Below are 8350 nucleotides of genomic sequence, written 5' to 3'. Positions count from 1 at the left end.
GCGGGAAACCGAGGCCCAGGGAGGAAGGCGGGCCTTCCCCAGGGGCACACCGAGGTGGAGGCCCGGCGGGGCTGGCACCCAGGCCTTCCACCTCTGCCCCAGACTCCCTGGCACGTGTGGGGGTCTCACAGCCCCAGAGTCGCTTCTTCGTACTGGTCCACTGCCCTCCGAGGAGAGGACCAAGGGTGGGGGCAGGGCGCCCTTTGGCCAGTGAGGTCCCAGGAAGAAGCCCGTGGGGTCCAAGAAGGAGCCGAAAGAACAAAGCTACAAACCCAGCTTCCCTGCCAGCCCCCTCTAAATGGCTTCCCGGTGCCCACCCTGCCACCTCCCCCCGCTCCCCTTGTCTGGCCAGGCTGGCGGGGCTGGCTCTGGGCCCCAGACACTCTGGAATCGCCAAGGTCTGAGCTCAGGGCCTGGCCCCCTTCCCAGGCTAACAGCCGGGAGGAGGGGGGCGCCTTTGAGGGCCCAGGGCCTGCGGAGGGGCACAGCAGGGCCCCAGGGCAGGGGTTGGCAGCGGCCAGGGAGGGGTCTTGAGTTGGGTGGAGGCTGCAGAGGGCCAGGCTTGTCCGCTGGCCTGGAAGAAGACCGCTGTGTCCGGGGGCCCTGGCCACACCACAGGGCCCGCCAGGAGACCCCGGGGCTCAGCCTCTGACTCACAGAACTCAGCAAGGGGTGGGGATGACCAGGGCACATTTGAGTAAGAACACTGCCAAGTCAAGGCAGCACCAAACCCTCTCCGGAAGGGACCTCTGATGAGGGGCGGGGCTCAGGGACTTACTTTCAGGCACACCTGTTCAAGGACCTCGCCATTTTTCCTTGAGGGTGAGTTTATTGGCGTGACTTTGGAGGAACTCCGGGAGACACTTTCGTGGGTCCTCGGGCCCTGTTTGGTAGAGCCTGGTTTTGCAGAGCTGGGAGGGGACAATCCCCATGTCACCTGGGATCCCTGCTGTTGGAATCCAGGCAGAGGGGTGAGGGCAAGCCCCCACATTCCCTCTGGAGATTGGGTCCAGATACGAGAGAATAATACCAAGTGCTCACCACCTGCCAGGCATGGGCTGAGCATTTTCTGTTCATTTTTTCCACCTTCTCATCTGAACCTGACCCTCCCCTGCCTAGAGCTGGCTGTGGTTCACCCAGCACTGTCAAACAGCCCGGGGTTGGAGCCTTAATCTCTCTAAGCCTCAGTTTTCTCGCCTGTGAAATGGGGATCTGGCCGGGCTTGGTGGCTCAGTCTGTCATCCCAGCACTTTGGGAGGCCGAGGCGAGTGGATTGCCTGAGCCCGCGGGTTCAAGACCCACCCGGGCAACTTGGCGAGATCTTGTCTCTACAATAAACCCAAAAAAATGAGCCAGGCATGGTAGTGCACGCCTGTAATTCCGGCTACTTGGAAGGCTGAGGCGGAAGGATCGCCAGAGCTCAGCAGGTCGAGGCTGCGAGTGACTGAGAGCGTGCCACTGCACTCCAGTCTGGGCGACAGAGTGAGACTCCAATTCAAAAAAAAAAAAAAATGGGGATCTAGTCAACTCACTGAGACCCTACTACATGCTAGGCTCTTGCCCACAAATAGAACCAGTCCTGCCCTCCTGGAATTTCCATACCAGGGGAGATGGACACAGGGAAAATCAATTCTCACATAACCCAGGCTACAACTGAGGTCAGGGCTGTGACAGAGAAGAGCTGGGAACAGGTGGCAGGAGCGGTGGTGGGACCCGGGGTCCAGGAAGCCCCTCTGACAAAGGGAACTTCTCCACCGGAAGCTGGAGGTTGAGTGGAGTTAGCGGCATCGGCAGGCATCTGACCTGAGGGAAACTTGGAAGAGGAGGCCTTGAAGGCTGTAATTAAAGGGTGTGCAGGGTTGGGGATTGCAGTGGCATGCTCACGGCGACTGAGCCCCCACCTGCTGGACTCAGGCGATCCTTCCGCCTCAGACTCCCAAGTAACTAGAATCAGGTGCACATCCCACCATGCTCAGCTAATGTTTTGATTCTTTGTAGTGACAAGATCTTGCCATGTTGTCCAGGCTGGTCTCAAACCCCTGGGCTCAGGCAACCCTCCTGCCTTGGCCTCCCGAAGTGCTGGGATTACAGGTGTGAGCCACTGTGCCCGGCCTTGGATTTTATTTTTGTGGCAGTGGGATCGCATCAGGGCAAGGGAGGGGCGCACCACGTCCCCCATGCCAGGAAAGACGATAACGCTTGGGCCAGTGGAGATGTATTTAGGAGATGGAATTGGGAGACTGAAGTCAGGGTGTGGAGGGGGTGCCATGATTGTCTCCCAGGTTTCTGGCTGAGCCTTGCGTGGATGAGGACAAGGAGAGGAACGCCAGGGAAGGGTCTGCAGCTTTGTTTGGGACTTGCTGAGTTTGAGATCCTCGTGGGTCTTAGGGTGGGGAGCTCAGACAGGACGTGTGGCCTGGGTACCCAGGCTCAGGGTGTTTACGATGGTGGGAAAGGATGGGTTCACTAGGGAAAGAAGAGGGCTGGGGGTGAACCAGGGAGGCCACCATTCCCAGGTTGGGGAGAGAAGGCGGAGTCAGACAGAAGACCCAGGAGGGAAACCAGGGCCTGCTGCAGGAAGAGCCAGCAGAAGCCAGTGTTTTGGGCAGTGGGTGTGGCCAGCAGTGTCTGAGGCTGCTGAAAATAGGCCGGGGGAGGCCGGGGGAATGACAGTCCTTGTTCAGGGTCTGCTGAAGGGACTCAGTGACAAAGAGCAATGAAAGTGCCGGGCACTTAGCTGAGTGCAGTGGCTCACGCCTGTAATCCCAGCACTTAGGGAGGCGGAGGTGAGAGGATTGCCTGAGCCCATGGGTTCGAGACCAGCCTGGGCAACATGGTGAGACCTTGTCTCTACAATAAATCAAAAAACTCAGCTGGGCGTGGTGGTGCACGCCTACAGTTCCAGCTACTTGAAAGGCTGAAGTGGAAGGATCCCCTGAGCCCAGCAGGGCGAGGCTGCAGGAGTGTGCCACTGCGCTCCAGCCTGGGTGACAGAGGGAGACTCCAACTCAAAAAAAAAAAAAAGAAAGAAAGAAAGCACTGGGCCTGGTAATAACGTTCAACAAACGCTGGGTGGGCCCGGTAATAATGCTCAACAAACACATGTTGTTCTCACCAAATTCCTTAAGCTCTCAGGGCTTAGCAGAAAATGGCCAGAACCACCCGGGACGGCAACCATGTGTCAACCCTCCCCCCCGCCGCCGCTGGACACAATCAGTGGCCTTCAGCAGAGACCGACAGCACCTGTCCCTCTGCGGCCTGCAAGAAAAGGGCTTGGGAACAAATATTACCCTGGTCTCCTCTTGGCGACAGTCTCCAGCCGGGCCTCCCTGGTCTGAGCCCGGGAGGAAGCCTGCAGGCCGAGGAACCTGGGACACAGTCTATGAAGGCCAGCCTCTGGGCAGGCAGCAGGGAGAATGAGAATGCAGAGTGGGTCTGCCGGGCAAATGGACACAGTGCAGCGCGTGTGGCACCCGTGCCCTGCACACCTTGTCTAATCCTATCATCACACGTGACGCTTCATTTGCCTCGAATCTGCCCTCTTACACTTATCCCTGCATGCTGTGAGGTCTCCTGTAAGTCCAAGGAGAGCATGACTTTCCCGATCATTCCAGATTGTTCCTGCCGGTGAGAGGTCTTCTCACTGCTACTGTGCCATTCCTGTCCCTCCTCCACCTGGTTGCCTTTTATTTTTTAGAGTTGGGGTCTCCTTCTGTCGCCCAGGCTGGAATGCAGTGGCTGGAATCACAGTTCACCGTGGCCTCGGTTTCCTGGGTTCAGCCTCCCTGGGACTACAGGCCCACATCACCATGCCCACCTAATTTTATAATTTTTTAATTTTTTGCAGAGATGAGGTCTTGCTGTGTTGCCCAGGCTGGTCTTGAATTCCTGGGTTCAAGCAATCCTCCTGACTCAACCTCCCAAAATGCTGGGATTACAGGGGTGGGCCACTGTGCTCAGCCTCTGGTTGCCTTTTATTTATTTTTATTTTATTTTTATTTTTTAGTTGGAATCTCACTCCATCACCCAGGCTGGAGTGCAGGGGCACGCTCATGGCCACCTCAGTTTCAACCTGCCGGGCTCCTCCGATCCTTCCGCCTCAGTCTTCCAAGTAGCTGGAACTACAGGTGCGCACTACCATGCACAGCTAATTTGTTGATTTTTTTTTTTTTTTGTAGAGGTAAGATCTTACCATGTTGCCCGGGCTGGTCTTGAATCTGCAGGCTCAGGCAATCCTCTCGCCTCGGCCTTCCAAAGTGCTGGAATTACAGGCTTGAGCCACCGCACCAGGCCCTCTGGTCACCTTTTAAAACCTAATCCCACTGTGATCCTTTCCTGCTCACGAAACCTGCAGTGGCTTCCCTCTGCTCACCCGAGCCCACAAGGTCCTCTGTGCCTCAGAGATGCTGAGATTGTTTCTTTGCTCTTCTGCCAAGTTCATGACCCGTCGTGCCCAGGTTCCTGCGGGTTCTCTAAAACAGTCATCCCCAGCCCTCTGGTTCATATCACCTGTGTGTTTCTTTTCTGGTACTCGTCAAAGCCTAGAACAATCTTCTCGGTGGATTTGTAGACTTGCCTACGGCCCATCTCACTGGCCTCCCAGGGAGGCACGACCTTTTCTTGTCGGGCCGGGCACACAGAGGGTTCTGAATTTTGCTGATTAGCTGCATGGAGAGATGTCGGGAGAGTGTTCACCCTTCACCTTGTGCTGTACACTGCTGTGTCATGTCATCCTCCCAGAGGCCCTGCAAAGGGGAAACTGAGTCTCTGAAAGATGAAACAACTAGACTCAGCTCACCTGGTGAGTAAGATGCCAGGATTGGACGCAAGCCTGCCTGATCCAAAACCTACGAAATACTCCTGGGGAGAGTAACTGGGGGCGGGTCCCATAAATGTCCTGAAGGTGGGTTGCTGGGGGCCTGAGGGCAATGTGGAGGTTTGCTGAAATGCGACAAGCAGGAGCCATAGAACCCAGACCCCAGGGACTCTTCAGATTGCTCAATGTTTTTGAGGTTTTTGGGTTCTTGAGACCTAGTGAAAGCAGGGGACTTGGCCAAAATTCCACAGTCAGTCAACAGCAGAACCAGGACTTGAACTTGGGGTTCCTGCTGCCTTTTTTCTTTTTTTGAGTTGGAGTCTTACTCCATTGCCCAGGCTGGAGTGCAGTGGCATGCTCACGGTCACCCCAGTGTTGCCCTGCTGGGCTCTGGCAATCCTTCTGCCTCAACCTTCCATGTAGCTGGAACTAGGTGTACGTTACCACGCTCTGCTAATTTTTGATTTATTGTAGAGACGAGATCTCACCAAGTTGCCTGGGCTGGTTTCAAACCCGCAGACTCAGGCAATCCACTTTCCTCGGCCTCCCAAAGTGCTGGGATGACAAGCTGAGCCACCGAGCCCGGCCGCCTTTTTTTTAATTGGAGTCTCACTGTCACCCAGACTGGAGTGTGGTGTGATACCGGCTTACCACAACCTCGACCTCCTGGGCTCAAGGGATCCCCCCACCTCAGTGTCCCAAGTGGCGGGGACTACAGGTGCATACCACCATGCATGGCTAATTTGCATGTGTGTGTGTGTGTGTGTGTGTGTGTGTGTGTGTGTGTGTGTTTTAGAGATAGTGGTCTAGCTAGGTTGCCCAGGCTGGCCTTGAACTCCTGGGCTCAAGTGATTCTCTCGCCTCAGCCTCCCAAACTGCTGAGATTATAGGCCAGCACGCCCAGCCTCCTGATGCCTTTTTAAGGGATCGGCTGGACATGGCGGCAGTGGCCTGTGTAATAACAGCTATGTCTCAGGAGGCACGTGGATCTCTGGTTGTTTTCCAGGGTTGGATTCCAATGGCTGCATCGTGCACCAGCTATGTGAATTGGGAAGATTCTTCAACTTATTTATACCTCTGTTTTCTCATTGTTTTGTTTTGTTTTTGAGACAGGTTTGCTATGTTACCCAGGCTGGTCTTGAACTCCTGGCCTCAAAGCATTCTCTCGTCTCAGTCTCCTGAGTAGAGAGGAAGGGGGAAAAGAGAGGGAAGAGGAGGAGAGAGAGGGAGAGGGGAGGTGACTACAGGTAATGCTACCACACCTGGCTTTACTCTTTTTTTTTTTTTTTGAGTAGGAGTCTCACTCTGTCGCCCAGACTGGAGTACAGTAGCTGCTCCCGGCCACCACAGCCTCGACCTGCTGGGCTCTGACGATCCTTCCGCCTCAGCCTTCCAAGTAGCCGGAATTACAGGTATGCGCTACCACGCCCGGCTGATTTTTTGATTTATTGTAGAGATGAGGTCTCGCTGCCCAGGCGGGTCTCGAACCCGCAGGCTCAGGCAATCCACTCACCTCAGCCTCCCAAAGGCGCAGGATTACAGGCTGAGCCACCGAGCCCGGCTACTAATTTAAAAAAATTTTTTTTTGAGTTGGAGTCTCACTCTGTCGCATGCAGCGGCATGAAGTGGCATGCTCACGGCCACCGCAGCCTCGACCTGCTGGGCTCTGGCGATCCTTCCCCCTCAGCCTTCCAAGTAGTCGGAACTACAGACGCACGCCACCATGCCCGGCTAGTTTTTGTGATTTATTGTAGAGATGAGGTCTCACCAAGGTGCATGGTCTGATCTCAAACCCCCAGGCCCAGGCAATCCTCTCACCTCGGCCTCCCAAAGTGCTGGGCTGACAGGCTGAGTCACTGCGCCCGGCCAACTATACTCATTTTTAAACGGGGTATCAGTGAGCTGATATATGTGAGCCCCTAGCAGATGCCTGCCATATAGTAAATATTCAATATATGGTAGCTCTTTTCATTATTGTCTGAGTCTGGGAGCCAGTGTGGGCTTGTCAGGAGGGAGGACTACCATTTCATGAGGGCTGGTTGTGTGGCAGGTGCTGTGTGGCCTCCGTGTGTCATCCCTCTAAATTCTGAATGTTTTTGGGAAGCTTCTGGGCTCTGAGGAAAGATATGGCTCTTAGGGACAGGTGTATAACCCCAGCACTTTGGGAAGTGGAGGCAAGAGGATGACCTGAGCCCAAGGTTCGAGACCAGCTTTGTCTCTGCAATAAATCAAAAGATTAGCAGGGTGTGGTGGTGTGCACCTGTAGTTCTAGCTGCTCAGAAGGCTGAGGCAGAAAGATCACCTGAGCACAGCAGGTTGAGGCTGCGGTGGCTAGGAGTGTGCCACTGAACTCCAGTCTGGGCAACAGAGTGAGATTCTGACTTAAAACATCTTTTTTTTTTAATGCGTCTTAGGAAGCTGGGCACAGTGGCTCATGCCTATAATCCCAGCCCTTTGGGAGGTTGAGGCAAGAGGACTGCCTGAGTCCAGGGGCTCAAGACCAGCCTGGGCAACTTAGCGAGACCTTGTCTCTACAGTAAATCAAAAAATTAGCTGGGCATGGTGGCACGCACCTGTGGTTACAGCTACTTGGAAGGCTGAGGTGGAAGGATCGCCCGAGCTCAGCAGATCAAGGCTATGGTGGCCATAAATGTGCCACTGCACTCCAGCCTGGGAGACAGAGTGAGGCTCCAACTCAAAATTAGCCAGACGTGGTGGTGCGGGCCTGTAGTTCCGACTACCTGGAAGGCTGAAGTGGGAGGATCACCTGAGCCCAGCAAGTCGAGGCTGCAGTGGCCGTGAGCATGCCATTGCACCCCAACCTGGGTGACAGAGACTCCAACTCAAAAAAAATGGCACTTGGGGAGGGGGTGGGTGGGTAGACGGTAAGGGGGCCACCCATCTATTCTAAAGGTGAGGGATGGACGTTATGGGGGTCTGGAAGGGACAATTCTACCTAAAGCGCTTCTCTCCAAAGACACTTTACTGAAAATGGCTGTTTTGAGTCCCTCTGATATGCCCCTTCCTGAGGGTCCCAAGCGGATGGGCCCTGAGAGATGGGGTTGGCACGGGAGACGTCTACTGGTGAGAACTCGGACTCAGGAGTTGCACTGGCTGCCAGGAAGGAGTCCCAGCTCTGTCATGTCCCATCTGGGTGGCTAAAGGTATATCTAACCACTGCAAGCCTGTTTCCTCTTCAGCAAATTGGGAATGATAGTAAGACCAAACTCCCAGTCTTTCCTTAAGGATTACATGAGATGCTTCATGAAGAGCTCTCAGCACAGTTGTTGGCCCGAAGAAAACAAACACTAAGGCCGGGTGTGGTGGTGCACACCTGTAGTTCCAGCTACTTGGGAGGCTGAGGCAGGAGGCTCACTTCAGCCCAGAAATTAGAGGCTGCAGTGAGCTATGATTCAGTCACTACACTCCAACCTGGGCAACAGAGTGAGACACTATCTATCTAAATGGACACGTGCGCGCGCGCGCACACACACACACATACACACACACACACACACACACACACACACACAC

The sequence above is a fragment of the Carlito syrichta genome, unplaced genomic scaffold (genome assembly GCF_000164805.1).
Source record: "Carlito syrichta isolate Samal-C Ts95f unplaced genomic scaffold, Tarsius_syrichta-2.0.1 Scaffold154564, whole genome shotgun sequence".
NCBI lineage: Eukaryota > Metazoa > Chordata > Mammalia > Primates > Tarsiidae > Carlito > Carlito syrichta.
Note: the sequence above shows the minus strand (reverse complement) of the source record.